Genomic DNA, 21,575 nt, shown 5'->3' on the forward strand with positions numbered 1-21,575 from the left:
CGGGCGGCTCTGTTCCTCCCAGGCCTACAGACAACAAACTCATACACTAAGCCTGGCTCCCGAGAGTGAAGTTTCCTTTTTCCCTCTGGACTTCTGAGGCCTCGCCTGCTTTGGCGGTCTTCGTACAGCCTTTTTCATACTCAACCTGCAGGTCTCAGACCTCCGGTCTGCATGAATCCTCAAGCATATTGGGGATTTCAAATGAAGTTGCTGTCATACACAAACATGCATACGCATACACACACACACACACACACACACACACACACACACACACACGTGTGTGTGTGGACATCACTCTCTGAGGAGTGCAATTATAGGTGATCAGGGGTATGAAACCCGCACAGACACCAACTGGGGGCCAGCACCATTAGCAACGTAACCGGGTAGAAGGTAAAAGAATGAGCTTTGGAGCCAGGCGGATCTGAGTCTGAATCCCAGCCCTGCCTCACCTGGGGCTATACTTGACTTTCCCTCTCTGTACTTCAGTGAACTCATCTCACAAGGGGCTCGGGAGGAGCCTATGGCAGACCTATGAATGCAGCTCTCTATTCCCACACCTAGAAGCAGGCAGTATGTGGCAGTGTAGAGAAGAGGGGGAAGAGTCTGGACCCCACAGAGGAGGAGACCTGGACCCCATCTCCACTCTGAAATTACCAGCAGTGTGACATGGGGAAGACGTTTTACCTCTCGGCCTCCACTCAGCCTCCTCCCAGACAAGTGGGAAAAGTTGGACTAAGGAGCCCCCAGCACTCAGTCTACCTTAAAAAAAAAAAAAAAAAAAAAAAAAAAAAAAAAGGTCTCTGCATGAGGGCTTTGGGGTTTCACAGCAGGTCTGGTGTAAGGAGAGAAGTCACACTTGGTGTCCTGCCCCACCAAAATTTCCCCACCAAAGCCCCCTGTCTTCCCTCTTTCTTTACTCCCACAGCCCTAAGTGACCCCAATCTGGCTCTAGTCACTACTGATCTCCTGACCCCCCCTTTACAACCGCTACACCAGTTGCATTTTTATATTTAGCAAATGTAATATGCATTCATGCATTTATAAACATTTATTAAGGAAAGGGGACATATATCACAGTTTTTTACTACCTATTAGGTAATGTGCTGAGAGCTTTACCAATATCACTCTCTGTATGCTCGCAACAACCCTGTGAGGCAGGCACTGATATTATCCCGGGTTTACAGATGAGCAAACTGAAGCCCAGGGAGGAAATACAACTTTGTTTAACTCACACGGCCATAAGTGGCTAAGCGGAGGCTGGCACCGAGCTTGGCTGACCGTAGAGCCTCTGCACCACCCTAGGCTGCCTCCTCCATCACTCCTCTCTGGCCCCCTCTGAATGGCGGGTAAAGAACACTGTCAGCCAGTAATCCAGAGCTTCCCAAAGCCCACCAGATGGCTCGGCCTGCAGGGACTTGCCCAGTGAGTTCCTTCGTGGGGGTCTCTAGATGCCTCCTCCACCAGGTCAGGCCCCCAGAACATCTTCCAAGGAACCACGGCTTCTCCCCAAAGCACCCCGCTAAGAGGTAAACCATCGTGATAGTCCCACAAGGAGCCAGGACAGAGGGAGACCACCACATGCTGGAGGAAAAGACCCGCCGTGCACGGAATCTTGCTTCCCCACATTCATGGAGGCCATTCCAGAAACAAGAGCAGCTGATTTTCCGGCACACAATCTTTAAATGTTCTTCTCCCAGGTCAGCTCTCCAGCCTCAAATCCCTGCCTCGGCAATGCAGACGCTGGTCTCAAGGTGCCACTTACACACACTTGCCTCCTCCGGGAGAGGTTCGCGGAAATACTCTGGCAGGTTACACCGAAATGAAAGTGCTCTATGACAGAACTGAGCCTCTGGGGAAAGCAGAGAGAGTGCGCAACCTGAAGCGTCCGCTTCCAGGGCCACGTTGACACCCCTGTTGGCCGGACGCTCACACCGGAGTGTGAGCAGAGTGTCGGTCCTTGAGAGCGTGGCTCCCTCACCCTCCCAGGTTCCGACGAACTTGGCCACTAAGATCCAAACACCACACGATGAGTCTCACCGCCTCACCAATAAGCAATGCGATGCCTGCTAACACACTACCCATTTCTTTCACCTGGAAGGAGGCCAGCGCATGGGGAAACGGGCCGCCTCCTACACTGCTGGTAATTTAGACCAGTCCAGCCCTTGAGAGCACGCTGGAACAGTTTAAACGTGTCCGACCTCTGACACAGCAATTCCGCTCCCAGAGAACCACATGTATGTGTGCCTAACGACAGGTACGTATGAAGATACAGTAGCAAAACCAATGAGTTAGGTTACACGTCTACGAATAGTGGGCCGACTGGTAAATCAGGACATAGGCTGTGCTATAAAATATTTTGTAGATGCAAAAGAGACAAACTAAGAGAGAAGAGCCACACACAGAAAAGGATCTAGAAAATACATTAGGTGAAGAGAGAAAGATATAGGGAAGAGATACGGTGGAATCAGTGTATGCTCACACAAGAAACAAAACTGCATGCATCTGTGTCTATGTGGGCTGACGGGCAGTTTTAGGATACACAACAAACTGCTAAGACTGGTGATTTCTGAGGACCTGGCAGAGAGGCGGTCTGTGGGGGAGGGGTGCAAGGGCCTCCCAGATTCATGTGTCACTTCTACTATCTAAGAAAAAAGCAACTCAACTGACTAAAAGAGAACAACGGCCAAACAGGATTTTCCTTCTGGTGCACAACGGCCGCACCCATCTGAACAAGTTTGGGTGCCCGCTCCAAGGTCTTCCCAAGACTGATGGAGGAAGTTCAAGTCCAATTTCTAAGCCACTGAGGGCAGACTGGATCGGGAGCAACGGGGAAGAAGGGAAGGGTGGGAGACAAGGGAAACATCTGTAAAAGTTCTGTGGAAGCTGCATCTCGGCTGAGCCTACCCTGAGCCTGCTGGGCTCTAAAACTCACTATCCTAACCCTTTCCTCCCTCTCACCCCCACAGGATGAGAAAAGAGAAAGCCAAAACTAAGGGACTATTCCCTCTTTCCGACAGCAGAGGAGAGGCCAGGACTGCTGCTAGGAGGAAGCGACCTGGCCAAATTCCGCCTTCCCCACAAAGTCACCCGTGCGCCAGGCTCCTGGGAGCACAGGGAGGGCCGAGATGGTCAACCCCAGACTCACTCCCTGGAGCCCCTCCACTTAGGCAAACAGCCCAAGCATCTTTCAACACTCGCTACTGAAATCCAAACTGAACCGGTATACAAATCAGCCGGTTCTGCCAACAAAACAGCAACAATGTGGAAAAAAGGAGAGATAAATCAATGGGAGCCCGGCTAAATATATATTTATTCTTTCTGCTTGCCAGCAGTAGCACTTCTGTAGATCCAAACATTTGATAAATATCTTTTTTGCTTCCCGGTAATAATTAAAACAAACACACACCCCAAACACACAGGCACAGCTAAACACGAAGCAAAACGAAAACCAACAAAGGGGCTTTGCTTCGGTCATAACGTTCAAGAAGCAGGTGTGACAGCTGCCATCCCCAGGCAAAAATGTTTTTCCATTAAACAAGTACCCTGTTAGTGCAGCAGACAAACTCATGGGCACTCTAACTGTCCACAGCTAAGGCGGACCCCAAAAGGTGCCCTCGGGGCAATGAAAAGTGGTTCCATCTTGGAGGGAAGGAGGTGACCATCAAGCAGAAAGTCAGGGAGCTGAATCTTCTGCAGGGACTCAAGGCAGAGACGACTTGTGATTGCAGGTGCCAGGAAGCAGCGGTCCAATAAAGGTAACCCTTGGCCTCCTTACGGTGAGGACAAAGCGCAAATAAAGCCCAAACCTGATCAACTGGCTTAGCCTAGCAAGAAGAAACTAAAGGGCATGGGTGTTATGCAGTCTGGAAAACGGGAGCCCAAGCAAGTTTATCATAGAGGCTGGCACTAAATAAGGGAGAGTGCATGAGACCAGCATATTCCTGACGTGGAGACACTGCATCCTCTGACAGGAACATGTGGACACCAGCCACCAGGACCAGCCATCTCCCCTTGCTCTGCCTCCGATTCACCGATTCACCGGAGTATGGCGTGGTTCCCTGCTGAGTCTGCACCCTTCAGGGGAGAGGTGGTCTCATCTCTCAGAGCTGGCCACCACTGTGAACTCACCCACCCTCCCTCCCATTCCCCGGCCAGCCCCTGCATGCTTGGTGACCACAAGTCACCCCTACCTAGAGGCAGACCAACTCCTGGGGAACAGCCAGAACGGAGGCCCTGGTGGGTCCACTGAGTCTACCAGGGAAGAGTGGGGCGCAGACTCCGTCCCAGGTAGGTTTCCTTCTCTGGGGGCCTTTTCCCTTTGATGCTTTTCACTTTGCTTGAATGCTCAAACCAGCATTTCCCTGAATGGTATCAGTGTCAGAGGAACCTGAATTCCATCCTCTGAGATGCTCCTGGAAAGGCAGAAATGATTAAGGCTAGGTGATGGGCAAAGAGAGGGGAAGGCGCTTTCAGGTTTCAGTCGGGCACCTTTCCCTAGCTGTCAAAAGAGACCAAAGGGGCAATTTTGGTTTCTGCAGAGGCTGCTTTCAGTCTACCAAGGGTCAGTGTCTCCAATGCCCAGCATGTGGACCAGAGCTCCAACGGGGAGGGGTGAGGAGAGATAAGAATGGCTAGGATTTGGTTCCTCCTTCTCTCAGTGTCCATACCCAAAGGGACAAAGCGCTATCATCCCGACATGTCCCCGTTCAGTATCACCACCGCCACTGTCCTCATGTCTCCAGTTCATGCCCCATCACGAACTCTGATGGACTCATCAGTCCAGGAACTCTGATGGACTCATTTCTCCAGTCCCAACTTCACGCCCCACCTGACCTGCTCTCCCTACATGAGAACCCCCAGCCTATAGGACACAGTCCGACCCTGTCAGAGATGGCGAGGCCTCTGCCTGCACAGGTCCTGGAGTCACACAGGTCACTGAAGATCCGGGCTAACCCTTGGCTGGCTACGTGGACGCACACGTGTTCCTGGGCCCATCTCCTCATCTGTGCGCTGAGGACAGCACAATCGACCCCCCAGAGCTGCCGTGAGGATTAAATCCAAGTTACAGACAGCCTCACTCTTCAAGAACCATGACGATGTTGACTCGACCTGTTTCCCAGCCAGCTCAGGAGTCTGTGTTTTGCCACCTCTATCATAATGAACGACTACCCACGAACTCAGGGGCAAAGGAGGCACATTAGAGATCTAGAAATGAACGGTCATCAACAACCAAATGTGAAAGAAACCAAAATTAACTATCAAAATAATGCCAGAGGAGGGAAGGAACGGGAAGAGAAGGAAAATATTACTTTGGGGAGGAAATGTCTTAAAATATATAGCTCTATGATTTTTTGGACTTCATCCGTTTCAAAGATTAGGAAGATTACATTTCAAAAGCTCACAAAGGAGACACTTCTATTAAAAAAAAAAAAACTCTTCCTTAATTAATATCTTCAGAGAACTAAAAAGTGCTTTTATAGGCGGACTGAATCTTAATAAAATTCTCAGAAAAAGTCTGGCATCAGTCACAACAAACACCCTCTTGGAATTTAATTTCCTTTTCAGCATACAACTTACTATGGAAACTCATTTATGATGCCACCACAACCGGTCAAAATCTGCCTAGAGCACAAAAACTTCAAAGCCCCACAAGAGAGCCTTATAGGATGAGATGGAAACTGGCCCCGTACTTAGCCAAATCCTACACCTAACAGAGATTCCCCCACACCAACTTTCCAGCTTGTACGGTCAGATTCGCCTCTCCCGTCTCCAGCCCAGCCCTTACCCGCCCTGGCCCCACCTTACACTATACCTCTTGCACTGCCTCCTTCCAGCTAGAAACCTCCCCAAACTCAGTATCATTTCCCTGTCCAATAAAATGAATAAAAAGGAGACAGGGCACAAAATTGGCAAAGGGAAACTAGCCTCATCCATCTTCAACCTTCTATCAAAGACTTTCCTCTCTGGCTTCTGGTTTTGTTCTCCCTTTTCGACAATGGCAGGGCCTGGAATATTCACTGTGTGCACTGGGCGTTGGGGTGGGAAGGCAAAAGCTGGAAGAATTATTCATAAGTACACAAATGTACCATAAAAGCCTTTTTCCCTTGAGGACAATTCCTACTGGAAGATTTAATCAATCCCATTATCCCAAGTGCCTGTAAGCAAGGGGAGAGAAAAGGGTGAATGCCAACCTTTACTGAGCAACCCCCCCGCCCAATATATCTCATTTAATGTAACGCAGTGATCCTGATTTTACATATGAGGAGACCAGGCTCAGAGGGGTCAGGGGATGGGCTCAGGAGGCACACCCAGGCCTGCCACATACATACCAAGACTCACGGCCTCAAGCTTCTAGTGTCCCCAAGTGCTTATGTTAAAATACTGTCCTGGGCTGGAGGCTACTTTACAGTTCACACATTGCTTTTCACATACATTATCTCATTTAATATCACCACCCTGTAGGATAGCTAAGAATTCCTCTCCACTATTACAAAAAGGCTATTCGGTTTCAAAGATCATAGTGCAAACCGGCTACAACACTTACAGAGTTATGCTCTTCCTGAGGTTTGTTTTCTCACCTCCCAGTGTCTGATAAATGGTAGTGACTCAAATAGTTACTATTATTAGCATCATAATTTTCATTAATTTAATAGCATACACACAGACAGGCACACACACACATATATATACACACTACAGATATTTTAAAAATCCAATCTAATTAGTTAAGCCTTTACTTGTTGGAGAAGATATAATTTTACCACTTCAAACTCAGAGATAACCACTAACTGCAGCTTCCAAGAAACTGACAAAAAAAGGATTACTGAAAATGATGTGGTCAAACCCGATATGGATTTTGAAAGCTAATGGAAGAGAAGGACAAGGAGCATTCGGTTATGATAAAATACAAAAAAAAAAAAAAAATCTTCCTCTCCTTCCAGCATCATGGCTTAATCATTAATGTGCTGTTTGGCCCAGCATCCAAACAAGATAGCCAGCGGGTGACCTAGAAGTTCTAGTGAGAGGTTGCCCAGGGGGTCTGGGGGATAAGGATGGAGTGGACACATTATTATTTCAGGTTATTTTTAATGTGCTGCATCTAATGAACCGTGTGCCTATGAATTACACTCACTTGAAAAGAAATCTGGGAATTTCAGAAATGCCAGACATAACAGGCATCAGCTGACGACTTCTCAAGCCACAGTGAAAAAGCTGACAGAAGTCTGGTGATACATGGATCCCAGTGTCAGACAGAAGGAGATCTTTAGTACTGTGGCCATAAGAGTTGCTGGGGATCTCATCCTGGGGATGTTCTTCGAGTAAGGCTCCAGCAAAACCAGCCAAACCGAGCATCCACTCCGGGCTTGGAGGTTAAAACCAAAGAAAAAATTCAGGTCCGCAGGTAAGACATACATGATTTTTTTTTTTTAAAGAAGAGTTAGCAACTTTCTAGTAAAGACCTCTGGCCAGCCATGTACACGAATTGCCTGCATGACAACAGTATTCACACTAGACATCTCGTACCAATTATGTTGATTTTATTCTCTTTTGCTTTTTGCAATCCTCCTTGCATCTTATCTGTCGTAAGTCCATCCTAATTTCTTTATAATAGGCTGAGGCTGACTTTGTGTGACTGATCTAGTCTCACAAGGAGAAACGTTTCAGTCTCTCTTCTGACTCCATCAGATCGTCTAGCTCTGTCTTTATACCCCACTTCAGAGAAAAGGAAACTGAGGCCCAGAGAGGACTCATCAAAGATCATACTCCTTGGTAATATATCCTAGGACTAGAACTAGGGCTCAAAAGGCCCACAGTGTGGGTCTCCAGCTCTATCAGTCGCAAATGACCTAGCACACTTGTGTCCTGAATACAAAGTTTATTTGAAAAAAGAAAAAAAAGCCAACATGAGTCATAGCTGTTGCCAAGGGGCACCACACAGGTTGTTCTAATAAAGCATCCCACATCTCCAGAACCACTTGTTTCTGAAATAACGAGCCTCAGCCAGAGAATAAAGGGACACTTCATATTTCCCTTCAGGATATCCAGGACCCTCTGAGTAGATGTGCTGCTGGGCTTTGAGGACCTGCTAGCCCAAGCCAGGGAATCCCTGACGCGTCCTCCAGAGAGGGAATGGGGTGGGTGGATGTGGGAGGAGATCAGCCAGCTCTCTGCGACAGTTAGGATTTCATACCGTCCTGTCCTGCTCACCTTGGAACCCCTAAATACCTCATCCACTCAGGGATCCCTCCTCAACTTCCCCAGGACAAAAGCACTGCAGTCGGGGAGGTGAACCTGACAGATGGGGAGGGGCGGTACCTGACCCAAGCAGTGGAGGAAGCGACGATCAGCTCCCTCCCGCAGTCCTTACAGGAACTCCCCCATCCGGTCTTCAGACGCCAGCGGGGGTGTCCCCAACTCTCTGAGCCTGACCCCTCTCTCAGGGTCTGCCCCAAGGGAGGTAGAGGGTAGGCAAAGCCCACCCCGCACCGACTCGCCTCCGGTCCCTAGTGCTCACTGCCGCCCCCCCCCCCACCCCCCCGGTAGGGCCTCCCTCGCTCCCTCCTCACCCGCAGGGCTCCCGGCCGGACACTTGCCCACTGCAGCGGGAGACCCAGAACGCACCCCCTTTCTCCCGGCCCTCCGAGGATCTGCATCTCCCGCCTTCCCAAACGGGGCCCTCCCGGCTGCCCTGCGTCCAGCCCGGGACCCTCTCTCACCGCGTCCCTGCGCCCCCCGGGGTCCGCTCCGCAACCGCACTTCCCGCCCGGCCCACGCGGGCAGGCGGTCCGCCCCAACTTTTCCGGCCGCGGCCCCGTTCCCGCCGCGGCGGGGATTCCCGTCCGGAGCGGCGACTGGCGGGCGGGCTCGCGTCCCCTGTGCCCCCGCCCGCCCCGCCGGCACGAGTTGCGCTCGGGACCGGCTCCGCGCCCGGGCCGCGGCCGGCAGCCCGGCGCGGAGGCGGAGCCGGCGTGGCGGGAACCGCGCTGTCCCGGCGCCGGCACCCCCTCCCGGTGCCCGGTGCCCGGTGCCCGATCCCCACGCCCGCCCGCCCGCCGCGCCGCCGCGCCTCTCCCTGCCCACCTGCCCGCGGGCGCCGGCGCCGCTCACCTCCTCCCGTGCCGCCGCCACCGCCGCCGCCGCCGCCACTGCCGGGAATACGTGGCAGTGGCCGCCGTCGCTCGCGCTCCCCGCCTCGCCTCGCCTCTCCTCTCGGCGCCCGCGCGGGCGGCTCCGGCGCGCCGGACCGCAGCGCCAGGCGCCCTCTGCCGCCGGGAAGCCGAATCCTCTCGCCCTAACCCTAACTCGCCGGCCGCCCCCGCCCGGACCTCGGCCTCAGCCCACCGCCTTCGCCCCGGGCCCCGCCCTCGGCCCGGTCGGGCCCCAACGCTTGTTTCCGAGCCCATTAGGCAGGGTCGCCTTACCGGTCCCGCGTGCCGGGCCCGGGCCGCCTCCGCCTCCGGGGAGCCTGCCCTGACCACCCAGCCGCTGGGCACCGCCGGTACAGGTCATCCCCGGGCTGACACATTTCCTGCTTCTCTGAAAGCGTCGCCACGAGGTCGTACAATCGAAGAAGGGGCGGAGGGCAGGGGAGCAAAACACCAGGTCTCTGGTGTTCAACGTTCTCTCTCCGAGGGCGCCCTGCCTGGAATACCGAAGTGCGCAATAAATACTTGTTGAGGGAGCGAAAGAGTGAGTGAATGAGTAGAGATTTGAGCAGCTCTCCACAGTAGGCTTTTAAACCTGAAGCGGACGGATATCTTGACCTGGATTTGTTTTTGTAAATTACACAGACACGTGCGCAGCTTTGCATGAATAAATGGGATTCACAATTTCCACCTCAGACCAGCACCAAAGCCATGCAAAGCCCACAGCTAAATATTATTCAGGGCTTTTAGTCAGATAGACTTAGGTTTTAGATCTACCACTTAAAAGCTGGGAAATCTCTGGAAAGCTAGTCTCCCTGGGCGCAGTTACCTCATCTATAAATTAAGAATAATAAAATCTATGTCAAATGGGTTGTGAGATTAGATGAGATCATGCATTGTATGTAAAGGGCTTTGCACAGCTGCCCCCTACGCCCCACGTATGCTGTCCTATCTAAATGGTAGCTATTTTTAGTATTGTTACTGATCTAGTAGGTAGTAAAGACTATAGGCGAAACGTAAAAAAAAATGGCTACCTTTCACCGGAGGACAGCCTTGGTTCAACATTAGTTCTGTGTACCTGCGGTATTAGGAGCAAGGCCTCTCCAGTCCCTCCTCTCCTCACCAGCAAGAATGAGCTGGTCTCGATTTTTCCAAGAGATGTAGAGCTGGCTCTCCTACAAGGTTTCCAAGCAGGGTTTCCCTGGCCAATCTCTTCACGAACAGTATTTTATTGCAGAGGCAGAGAACAGTTTGAGGGCCGCTGCAATCTCCTACCTCTTCCTGGTTTCTTTTTGCCCCTGTCTCAACACCTTGAGGCTTTCACTTCTGACTGTGTGCTTCCCTCTCCGCACATAAAGCAGCAGTGAGGAAAGTGTCCAGGCAGCAGATGGGGTGGGGCTGGAGTTCGGGCCCATCCACCTTGGGCTTTCCGCACCTCAGCCCCCCTCAGGGGAAAACCGTAGAGAGTAACACTTCTCGGTGGCACTGAGAAAGAATTGGTGAGCCAATCTGGGAGTGAAGTCCCTGAAACACACAGGTGTTTAATAAATGGCAACTACTGACTCATTCATTCCACAAGCATTTAGGGAGCATCTACTGAGTGGTATAGGTGCTGGAAGGGCGAGGAAAATAAACATGGGTGAGGTGAAATCCCTGCCTCTGGAGGCGTTTGGGGTCTAGTAGATGAGACAGGCGTGGGTACATACCCCCACACATACTGGGGCAGAGGGTCTGGTGGGGATAGGTAGGCCATTAAATATGAAATCCTCAAGCCTCAAGTTCCAAACTGGGGCAACAGTATTACCGTGTGGATTGCTTTAATTCATTATAATTGTAAATGCCATTTTCCTCTAAATATTATGTACATAACTTCCCAAGGCCACTGCTAAAAATTAATGAATAATTTTATGAGGCAAGCAGAGCCATTTGATGTAGGATTCAGTCCCTTAATAAGGTGACTCCGAATGCTCCCTTCTACTAGTCATAACATCTCTATTGTGTCTTTGTGAAAGCACCACAATGTAGAAGTCAAAGCTCCGTATCTTGCAATGCACGTCGAAGAAGGAAAAGCTCACACAGTGTTGCACTAGTGACCTCTAAGGAATGCTACCTTGGTATCTATGCCCTTGCTGCAGCCCTCTCCCACACAGACCCTGGGCGAGGTTATGTGATATGCGATGGCCACTGGGACATACGCGAACGTGGCAAGAGCATGGCAGATTGATGAGCACTCAACGCCTTGTTCCTCGCTCTCTCGGAATGCTGTGAAGACAGAGAATACAGTGAGGATAGGTTTGTGGGCGACACGCCCCGCTGGGGTCCCCGTGGGACGCTGTGAAGAGGACAAGGACTCACCCTCGGGATAAACCAGGAAACGCTGCCTTGTGCGTCAGCGATGCGCCATGTTGTGCCGGGCTGTGCCAGGGATATAAATGCTAGAAGCAGTGAAGCAGGAGAACGGTGACAATCGCAGAAGTACGAACCCTCCACACCGAGGCTGGGTTCATGGCCTGGCTGCAGCTGCCAGGAGCAGCGGTCGGCGGCCTATGTCCATGAACCTGCCCCCTCGGCCCATCCATGCCGTGGCTGCCGTGTAGTTTCTACCACAGAGGTCTCAGGCTCCCCTGCAGAGGGCAGCAGGCCTGTGGAGAGGTTTTTGCCATCCAGGGGCAAAACGAGAGTAGCGAAAGCAATGCGAAGCTAAATGTTGTCCTTGCCCATATCAGTGAATATTAGATTTGTGATAGTTTGGGGGTTTTGATTTGGGGTCATTTTTTTGGCAAAATAAAAAGCTGGCAACCTCCGTCTCCCCCCAGCCGTTTCGGTAACGGTGCCGGTCCGTGCAACCTGAAAACCCCAGAGATGATCACTTTTTCATCTCAGACACCAGGGCAATCCCTAAGGTCTCAGCAGACTCAGTAGACTGTCGCTCCATCTACCACAGTTGTTGCTATTGTTCTAGTCACGTGCACCCAGCCTCTGTTTCCCTTTCTGCCTCACGTCTACTTGGCAGTCATATAGCTTCACAGGCCAGAATGCGGGACGAGGCCTCGCTCCCAGGACTGCATCTGTGACCAGGGTTCTGGAGGTGTCCGGCTGGGAAGAAAGCCCTGGGTTTGAGGTCTGGTCAGTGACCAAGTATGTGTGTGTTTGTGTGTGTCCTTACACTCACACGCACGTGTGTATGTGCTTGTGGCAGGGTGAGTCCACACTGTTCCCCCAGAGGAAAGCTACTTACCCTAACCCTGAGGAGAGATACTATTTATAAAGGGGAAAACAGACCTAGATCATATAAGTAAGTCACCAAGGCCTAGATGAATACGGAGGTCAAACAATTAACCCCTTTAGCTATGCGTTGAACTTAAATCTGATATGAATTTCCAGAAGCCTAACATTATAGAAAGACTTTTTTAGAACTAGGGAAGGGGTGAAATTTAACTTCCCTAATCCAAAAGAGGAAACATGGTCTACTAATCTTCAACAAAGCAAGAAAGACTATCCAAAGTAAAAAAGACAGGCTCTTTATGGGGCGCCTGGGTGGCTCAGTCGGTTAAGCGGCCGACTTCGGCCCAGGTCATGATCTCGCGGTCCATGAGTTCGAGCCCCGCGTCGGGCTCTGTGCTGACAGCTCAGAGCCTGGAGCCTGTTTCAGATTCTGTGTCTCCCTCTCTCTGACCCTCCCCCATTCATGCTTTGTCTCTCTCTGTCTCAAAAATAAATAAACGTTAAAAAAAAAGACAGTCTCTTTAACAAATAGTGTTGGGAAAACTGGACAGCAACATGCAGAAGAAGGACACTGGACCACTTTCTTGCACCATACACAAAAACAAATTCAAGATGGATAAAAGACCCAAATGTGAGACAGGAAACAATCAAAATCCTAGAGGAGAACACAGGCAGCAACCTCTTTGACCAAGGCCGTAGCAACTTCTTACTGGACACATCGCTGGAGACAAGGGAAACGAAAGCAAAAATGAACTATTGGGACTTCATCCAAATCAAAACCTTCTGCACAGCAACGGAAAGAATCAACAAAACTAAAAGCAGCCTGTGGAATAGGAGAAGATACTTACAAATGACATATCGGATTAAGGGTTCGTATCCAAAATCTATAAAGAACTTATGAAACCCCACACCCCAAAAAATGAATAATCCAGTGAAGAAATGAGAAGAGGACATGAACAGATGTTTTTCCAGAGAAGACATCCAGATGCCTAATCCGAGAGGGGAAAATATCCAACTTCGTATATTTGAGAAGTAGTATAGCATGAAGTCCCAGACATTTGCGTTTCCACCAGAAGCTATGAAATGTATCCATTTCATACACTTAGCTGGACTTTGAATTCCTCAGAGGGAACTACCGCATAAGTATCAAGTATTATAATAAAAATGTCTTTTTCTTACTGGTAGGAATATTGAACAAATTTATTTAAAAGAAGGCTTTGAACAAAATCATACCTACTTCTACAGTACAAGGTAGCCTTGCTCGTTTCTGTAAAGCTGTAAAATCCCATATGAGGGAAAGTTTAAAGATCTCTGCTTTCATTTGTACAGAGGCACCAGAGCACTAGTGAAAAGTTCAAGCAAGATCTTCACGCTCGCTGCTTCTGGGTTTGTGAAATTTAAGTCTTCAGCTAAAGCATGGGAAGGAATCCCTACTCCCTCCCCACTGCCAGCAACCAAAGCAAACTCTCAAGCCAAGAATGCCAGTGAATTCTTTCAACTCCATTTTTTCACCACTTTCTCCCTGCTGGCAAATGTTAAGTTTCTATTTCAGGAGAAATAAGAGCTTCATCAACTTGCCTGTCTTCATGCTTCTCTAACTCTTTCCAGGGTTTCTTTCTTTCTTTTTTTTTTTTTTTAATGTTTATTTATTTTTGAGAGAGAGACAGAGTGTGAGTGGGGGAGGAGTAGAGAGAGAGGGAGACACAGAATCTGAAGCAGCCTCCAGGCTCTGAGCTGTCAGCGCAGAGCCTGATGCCGGGCTCAAACTCATGGACCTCGAACTCACGAACCGTGAGATCGTGACCTGAGCTGAAGTTGGATGCTTACCGACTGAGCCACCCAGACGCCCCAGTCAGGGTTTCGTTTTTTGACTTGTTTTGTTTTGGTATCTGCTTGGGGGAATAAGACCACATGAACAACATAGCTCCTTAGAGTTCTATTAAAGACCGGACGGTCCACATTGTAGAACGGGACAGGGGAGTTCCGCCCTCATTCCGTAGGTTGTGAATAGTCCACCTCAGGTTTTAAATTCCAAACCAGGAAGCAACCCTTCTTAATTATTGTAACTTTCGGGTCTTCATCAGTGACTCACATACCAGCTGTCCCTTTTGGTCTGGCACGTTTCTAACATCCAAAGGTGTTTCTTAAAAACGACGTCCTTGTCCCCCATTGAGCCTCATCATTATCAGAAAGAGATGGTTTCTAGCCTGTACTTAACTTTTCAATCACTCCACACGTATTACTGAGTGCCTCGTACGGGCAGGCAATATACTGAATTTTGTGGATACAGAGGCAGGCAAAAAGACACAGTCCTTCCCTCCCTAGAGAAGCTCACAGACCAGTGGAGAGAAAAATAAACATATAATTACAAATCACACTAAGCGTTCTAAAGGAAAAGAACAAGGTACTGTTAGAAAGTTTGATAGAACTCATTTTAAATTGAGAGGTCTGGGAAGATCTTTCTGGAAGTGACCGTAAAGTTACAGACACCTGAGAGATGAATGGGTATTGACCCAGTGAGAAGCCCATTGGGCACACAGCCCTCCTCACCCACGGCTTCTATATCTCTCGGATAATGACCAAGACGAGGTGTGCAACTGCTCAGTGTCTCATTCCTTTCAGAGCGGGTCCTGGGAGCCTTGTCTCCATATAGGCACAGGCATAGGACGGGGACATCCCAGGTTCTTCCTTCTCCACTCAACCCACACTCTGCTCTCTGAACTCCTGACCCCCTGTTGAAGTACTACGTTAGCATTCCAAATGAGTATCACTTAGGTTAGCAGTGCAGGTGGGTATTTTACCTGGGTCCTATGTGTGTGCAGTCTCTCCATCCAAGTTCTAAGCTCTTGGAGAGCAGACAGCTCTGTGCTTTTCTCCTTTTGTGATGCTCACAGTGCCTGGATGAGAGCTTGACTAGTAGCTACTGTTCAGTGAATACCCATAGCTACTGTTCAGTGAATACCCATTCGATAGAATTGAATTTTATCTCCGCATTCAGTAGTGTAGCAAACATCTGATGTAAAATGACAGCCGAATCAGGTAAAGTATGCATTAGAAAAGATTAAAAGAAGCTGGCATGAAGTGCCATTCCTGAAGCTTCAAGGAATCACCTTGAATGGCTTTGACTCTGTAAGACCACACTTTCTCAGTTCCAAGACTCCTCAACTCCTGACTTCACAAGTTTACTTTTCTGAGAGTGGGAAGGAGGGGAGGGCTCCTTTCAATGTATACACACATTGAAAGCCATATTATGATTTCAGAAGCATCAAAATGTTCCCAGAAAATGTCTTACAATTTAAAAAATCCCTCTTTCCTTGGGATGTAAAGTAAACTTTATTTTCTCTTTTGCCTACCTCATGTCCACACCATTATTTTTTTCTTTTCATTTTTCTTAAAAAAAAAAAAAAAAATATATATATATATATATATATATATATATATATATTGGTGGCATCTGGGTGGCTCTGTCAGTTAAGCATCTGACTCTTGGTTTCAGCTCAGGTCATGATCTCACGGTTTGTGGGTTTGAGCCCTGCATCGGGTTCTGTGCTGACAGTGTGGAGCCTGCTTGGGATTCTCTCTCCCTTCTCTCTTTGCCCCTATGCAACTTGTGTTCTCTCTTTCTCTCAAAATAAATAAACCTAAAAAAATTTTAATATATATTTTTTGGTAATAGCACCTCAAATTCCTTCTGACAAATTATTCTTCCTCATTAGATACAGTCTGCTATTTCACCAAGGTGCCTAGCTTTCTGCTAGTGAAGGAAAGGGCACCTGACCCAAGCAAGGCAACTGAGACATGAACAGAACATGGAATGATGATCAGAGAGTCAAAAGCCTGGCCATGGATGGAGCTTACTTTTCCCAGATGTGGGATGCAGATAAGACTGTCCAGAAGCTTCTACTACAAAGACCCTCTAAAACTGCCTGGTTCCAGAGCTAGTTTCTCTTCTTTACAGACAAAGAATGCTGAATTGTCCTTGACCATTGGTATATCTAGAACTGGAGTTTTTGACCTGAGGTCCATTGGCTTGGAAATGGTGTATGGATGGGCCCTAGGGGGTCCACAAACATGATATAATTTTTGTATCTGTAGATAAGTGGTGTTTTGTCTTGTTTTGTTTTGTTTTGTTTTGTTTTGTTTTGTTTTGTTTTTTGGGTTTTTTTGTTTGTTAGTTTTTTGTGTAGATGGTCTACAGACAGCTTTTATTAGATTCTCAGAAGAATCCTTGGTTAAAAATAGATTAGACACCATCGATCCCAGAGCAAGGGTTTTTAACTAAGGTCTATGGGTGAACTTGGTGGGGAGGGGGATTATATCTTTGTTTTCACAAACTGACATGCATGTTCTTTTTAATTATGAACATAAGCAACACGCTACCAGATTATTAGCAATACCTAGGACTTTGCCATCAGTAGAAATCACATATTTTCATATCACATTATGGTGTTGCAGATATCTCAAAATATAATTTACACCTCTCGCTACTTTAAAATTACACTGGTATTAGACCCACAGCTAGATCTTGTTATTGAATGTGTTAATAAAGAAGTATATATATCAGTTGACCACCGAATACTTCAGTATTTTATAACTGCATCTCGAAATAATTGGTTTCCTTTATAATCCTGTATGCTTTATTTTATTCAGATTATTATTCCAGAAAGAGGTCCCAGAGCTTCATCAGACTGCAAAGGGGTCAATAATACAAAACGTTTAATAGCCTCCTTAGGAAAAACTTAGTAGGATGGTCTCCTAGCCTTACCTATACTGGTTCTAGAAAGCTAGTTTCTATCCTGTGGTCCCCCTCCTTTCTGCCACTTGACACATTGGCTCCCAGCATCTCAACCTCTGAATTCTTCCAAAGCAGCAGGCATTGCTGGTGGTCCAGAGAAACACACAAGTTCCTGTGCATCATGGGAAAGAAACAAAAGCAAAATGATAAACAAATTTTTTAAGTGAAGAGAGAGAGACAGAGAGACAGAGAGAGCTCCTGAATAGGTAAATCCACAGAGACAGAAAGCTGATTAGTCACGGCCAGAAGAAATAAGGAGTTAACTGCTTAATGGATGCAGGGTTTCCTTTGGGGGTGATAGGGCTGTTATGGAAGTAGAGAGAGGTGATGTGGCCCAGTGCAGCGCCATGAGTGTGCTAAATGCCATTGAATTATACTCTGCAAAAGGGTTAATTTTATGTTATGTGCATTCCATCTCAATGAAACATAACATAAAATCATAAATAAGTTGGAGGAAACCCCATTATAAATTCACCTGGGAATTCAAGGCCCTACTTAGGGGAATAAAGAAAATAGATCCTGAGTTTTATGATATTTTGTTTCCCTCTCTCCCCCTCACCTTTGCCTCCCCCCCAGTTGCTCATGTACACTGCAATTTTAGATCACTTATGAAATTGCTAATGTGTACTTTAGCCTACACATTAAATTCTGGTTTGCACTTATGCATATTAAAACACACCACTAAATACTCATCTGACAAGCTATATTTTAAACTTCAAACAAGGTTTTATTGTGCCTGGATGCATTTTAATATACCTACTAAATTTTAGCTGGAGTGAAAAATGGCTGGCAACGATGATTGATAAGGGGAGGGTGGATCCTCTCTCTTTATATCCCACACATTCCTCTTCCGCTTGGGGTATTAGGCATTGGCAGCCCCCACTGCTTGAGAGCTCTAGAGAGCTTTCCGGAAAAGATTTCAGACATGATCTTCTTGCCTTAAGCAGGGCCTGAGAGATCACAGCAAGGCTTCGCATTCCGGTAACTTGCCCAGCACCCAGGACCTCGGTGCATCCCATTAGAGCTTTTGGTCTTTGCCAGAACTGCGGTCAGAACGGGCTGGGATTAACTTTCCACAAGCCCCTCTCACATCCTTCCTAATTCCCTCTCTGCCGGGGTTTTGAAATTCCTTTCCTGCTCCCCACCCCTCGTGGCTGCACACAGCCTGCGGGCTGATGCCCAGGCAGCTCAGCCCAGGAAGGGAAAACCAGAACTGACATTTTCGGAGGCGCGGACGGTGCCCAACGCTGGGTGAGGGCTTCATATCAAGTATCTCGTTGCATGTTAGGAATCACACCAGTTTTCTCATGGCCACTCGGGGGCTGAAGGTCACGCAAAGTCACGCCAGTCAAGCCTGCACCATATTTCCCTGTCACTCTTCTTTCCAACCCTTTCACTGCTGTTTTGGACTCTGATCAGCCAGGCTCCACGACTCACCATCCCCTGACTGTGCCACAAAGGCCTCCGCCTAGACTGTCCCTCCCCTTCCATGTTCTCGCTCCCGCTCAGTGCTCAAGGTTTGGCTCAAGCTGTTCCTTCTCGGAGCTTTCTCAGGCCCTACTGCTCCTGCCCTCTTCTGAATCCCCATTTATTCCAGCACTGCTCCCTGGCAGGGAGTCTGTGCCTCGCCTCCCTGCCTCCCCCAGTTAGGAAAAATCCCCCTGAGGGCAGGCACTGTGTCTTACTCCTCTTGGTATTTACTGCAGGGCCTGGTAGGACCGAGATGGAAACTGCTTGGTTCTCTCAATCAGCAAGAGATTTATTTTTCCAGGACGAAGCACTCAGCCTCTCTCCAGGCTCCTGTACTTCTCTTCCCTCTGCCCCCTGCCCACCCCCCCCGGAAGTCTGATGGGGCCCTGAGTCCTTCCATCCTGCCTGCCCTGTGCAGGTGATCCAGGCTTCACTCAGCTCTTTCGGGCCACAGCATCTCTCCTGGATGCAGCCTGCTTCCCCTGTAGCTGGAAGACGCAAAGGGCTCTTTTTTCCATGTCTGATGACATCATCCTTTTCAAGCAGGGACTTTGAGAAATTCATAGCGAATGAAGTATGGCCACTTATTCAGAGAATGAGCAGAGTGTACCGTCTCCAGGTGTCTCGAGGCTGCTGAGAGGCTGGTGTGTGGTTCGGATTGGCAGGAAGGTGAGGTACAATGGAATTAAGCACCTATAGGACAGGACAGGGGCCTTGGGATGGGGAACATGGATGGAAGACAGAGCTACCTGCATCATGTGATTTCGGTGATGCCGTGAGACCCCCAAGAGCCCCCAGTCATGTTCCTTTGAGCTTTTAATGGTTTCTTCTTTCTTTTTGTGCTCAAAATTCCTAGCATTTCAGTTCCTCTCTGATTTTGATTATGTGTCTCCTTCCCTAGATGCACAGGTCGGGAAGACTAATTATGGGTGGTGGGTAATACCCACTTGTTTTCTGGGATCATGGGCCCAGCTGGGGAAGGGCAAAGAAGGCCACAGTGAGTAGCCTTCACTCAGTTTCTGCAGAGGACTGACTGTCACTTTGGGGACACTTTGACAGGAATAATGTGTCAGAAAAGCGGAACAAAGAGTCAGGGATAGGGTAGGAGAAGAAGGAAGTGTCTACCAGGGGAAAGGACTGCGGGGGTGTGGAGAGGACACCAACAGCCCTTGGCGCAGGTCAGCCTGACTGGCTCCCTGAGATGCACAAGCCCAGACTGGCCCAGCACCAGGCCATGGAGTCCCAGCCCCTACAATGACAGGCTGAAGATGAGAGTTCAGACTAGCAGCTGGGACCAGGTGGAGCCACAGAGAGACAAAGGAGCAGTCAGCCAAGAGCTACAAGCAGGCAGGAGGTCGGAATGAAGTGCCGTCGTGGGTTCCTACTGTAGGGCAAAGCCCCAATCCAGACTTTGTGGGAAGGGAAGGGAAGAGAACTGGAGGGGTGGCCTTAGAAAGCACGCGGCTCCTGCAGCAGAAGGACTGAGGGACTGAGCAATTTCTTCACAGGAGATCCAGTTGCAAGGTAGGAACCGGGAATCAGGAACAAGGCAGAAGCACACTGAGCGATGTGAGAAAAACAAGGTCTTCAAAGACAGATGCGACATGGTTTTGAAAATCATTCTTATTGTCACAAAAAACACATAACATAAAATTTACCATTTTAACCAACCTAAAGTGCATAACTCAGCAGCATTAAGTACATTCACAGTGCTGTGTGACCATCCCTACTATCTTGTTCTAGAATATTGTCATCACCCCAAATGGAAACCCCATACCCATTAAGCAGTTGTTCCCCATTCCCCTCCCGCCCAACCCTGCCAGCCCCTGGCAACCATAATTGCCTTCTGTTTCTATGGATTTGCCTGTCCTGGGTGTTTCATGTAAATGGAATCATACAATCCTTTGTGTCTGGCTTCTTTCACTTACCAGGATGTTTTTGAGGCTCAACCATGTTGTAATGGTTAATTTTATGCATCAACTTGATTAAGCCAGAGAGTGCCCACATATTTGGTTGAACATTACTCTGGGTGTGTCTGTGAGACTGTGTCTGGTTGAGATTAACATTTGGGTGGATAGACAGTAAAGGAGATTGTCCTCCCCAAATGTGGGTGGGCCTCATCCAACCCGTTGAACAGCTGAATAGCACATAAAGGCTGAGTAAGGGAGAATTTATTCTCTGTCTCTCTCTGCCTGACTGTTTTTGTCAAGCTGGGGCACCAGTCCTCTCCTGCCTTTTCACTCAGATGTAGACTGGACCTTACATCATCAGCTCTCCTGAGTTCCAACCTGCAGACGGAAGGTCTTGGGACTTGTCAGCCTCCATAGTCATGTGACATAATTCTTTATTATATAACATAATATTACAATGTTATAATGTTATAAACTTTATAATGTTATAAATTATTAAACATTATAAATTATAACATAACATAATATTAACTTATGACATATATTGTATTATATTTATCAATAGATTATATACATATACATATATATATATATATATATATATATATATATATATATCCTATTGGTCTGTTTTTCTGGAGAATCCTAGCTAATACATAACAAGCATCAGTACTTGATCCCTTTTAATGGCTGAGTAATATTCCATTATATGGATATACTGCATTTTGTTTATCCGTTTGCCAGTTGATGGGCATTTGGGTTGTTTCCACCATGCACCAGGGTTTGAATCCTGATTAAGCCAAGTCATTGAACCTCTCTGGGCACCTGCTCATCACATGTGAAATTCTTACAAGGATTAAATGAGATAAAGCACATACAAACCTGATACAGAGAGGGAAATCAACAAATTGGTTTCCTTAATGATATGGGGACCCCGATCGAACTGGGCCCAACAGCACAACTGTGTTTCAGTGGATTTTAGATCCTCAAAATCCCCCTCAAATCAGAAATGGGTCCAGAGTCCAG

The sequence above is a fragment of the Panthera pardus genome, unplaced genomic scaffold, assembly GCF_024362965.1.
Source record: "Panthera pardus isolate Hobbes unplaced genomic scaffold, ASM2436296v1 HiC_scaffold_12, whole genome shotgun sequence".
NCBI lineage: Eukaryota > Metazoa > Chordata > Mammalia > Carnivora > Felidae > Panthera > Panthera pardus.